The sequence below is a fragment of the Thunnus maccoyii genome, chromosome 6 (genome assembly GCF_910596095.1).
Source record: "Thunnus maccoyii chromosome 6, fThuMac1.1, whole genome shotgun sequence".
In the NCBI taxonomy this organism is placed as follows: Eukaryota; Metazoa; Chordata; class Actinopteri; order Scombriformes; family Scombridae; genus Thunnus; species Thunnus maccoyii.
The window spans coordinates 992,972-994,562 of NC_056538.1; the positions used below are offsets into that span (position 1 = coordinate 992,972).

At 39.3% G+C, this 1,591-nt stretch overlaps 1 long non-coding RNA gene across 1 annotated transcript; it reads left to right on the forward strand.

Annotated features, from left to right (window-relative positions):
• The first annotated feature begins 736 nt into the window (after window positions 1–736).
• Window positions 737–1,265, forward strand: LOC121898379. The gene is made up of 3 exons (XR_006096447.1): window positions 737–811; window positions 903–971; window positions 1,151–1,265. It is a non-coding gene; the product is annotated as an uncharacterized LOC121898379 (long non-coding RNA).
• The last annotated feature ends 326 nt before the right edge of the window (window positions 1,266–1,591 follow it).

The window sequence follows — 1,591 nt, forward strand, 5'->3', positions numbered from 1 at the left end:
TTATCACTAAAAAAGGCAATACTGTTGCCATCAATAATGCAATGGAGATGGCTTGGCAAAAGATTGCAGACAGATTAAATGCGTAAGTTATACATGCCTGAATATTGTTTTATTTTTATTTTTTAATAATTGAACATTCAGATCACTAGATACTGTAAGACTGGCTATATTATCAGTAGGCTAGATAATATCAGATGTATGTTTAAAATAATGGTATAGTCTATCTTAGGAGAACTGACATAACTACAATGCATTTACTTTTAATCAGCCCAATTTGGTGTAGTGTGTGAAGCCTCACTGACCTGGTAACCCTGGCCTATATGAATTCTTCTCTTCTACCTCTCAACAGAAGCAATCCCAATAACGATAAAAGAACTGGCCATCAAGTGAAAATAAGATACAAAGATATTTTCCAGAGTGGTAAGTAGCCTATAATGAAATGTGAAATGTATTTGTAAAAATAGTGGTTGAGCTGTAAATATGTACAAATGTAGCCACCAGAAAAAAAATGGAAGCCACTGCTGCTGGTGGGGGACCTCCACCTGAGGACCTCACACCTGCAGAGGAGCTGGCGCTAAACAGCAAGCAGGGATGCCCACTGATAGAGGGAATAGAGGGGGGGACATCCTCAGATGTCATTCCCCAAGGAGCACGGTAGCCATATGTAGGCTACAAGGTATTGTCTGCTACCTTCCCTCCAGTGTCTCAATGATAATAACTAACAGCTGGCATATATCTTTCAGTGAGTGGTGACACAATTTGGCTGTTGGATCCCCCCACTCGAGATGCTGAAGGCATACCTGATGCATGTGTAAGTATGTCTTATTTTGTCAAAACACTGCATCTTACGTATGAGTCTGTCTCCTTTCACATTAACAACTGCAGTGTTCATCTATCTGCAGGGAGATGGTGCCAGTGCATCTAGGGCCCTTGAGTAGGACACAATATCTGCAGATACAGAAATGCTAGAGGTAGGACCAAACATGAAATGTTTTGGATGTATCTGCATTCTACAAATTATGTATAACTGTACACCTTGCTGCAGGACTTGACCAGAACAAGAAGTTCATCAGTAAGGAATGAAGTAATCATTCATATTACCTACCAACTACATAATGGGCTACTCTCTGACACTTTGTCTCTTTCACAGGATATCCGTTCAACTTACAAGCACCATCTGCTCCTCACCACTGAAAACCAGAAACTCACTACAGAATACAAAAAGCTCAAAATAAAGAAGTTGAAGCTAGAAATTAAGAAATTGTAGAAGGAAGTAAGTATAAATTTAAACACAGCAGAAAGCCATGGTTTGGACTGTATTTAATGCTTTTCTTCTTGTCTTCACAGCTTGAACAAAATGATAATGATTATTGATTGAATGATTAATAAATGACTTCAATACAACTTAGGCACACTCTTCTTTCTGAAATTATACATGCAACGCTTCCAAATAAAAGGGATCACTCCAAAACAGGGGTGACCATGAATAAAATGGGGATCTGAAAAAGGTGTTCTTGGAAAGGTCCCTCACTGTTCTTCCCATTGCTCCAACATTGCAGGCAGTCTCTCGCGACGTAGTGTGACAATGTTG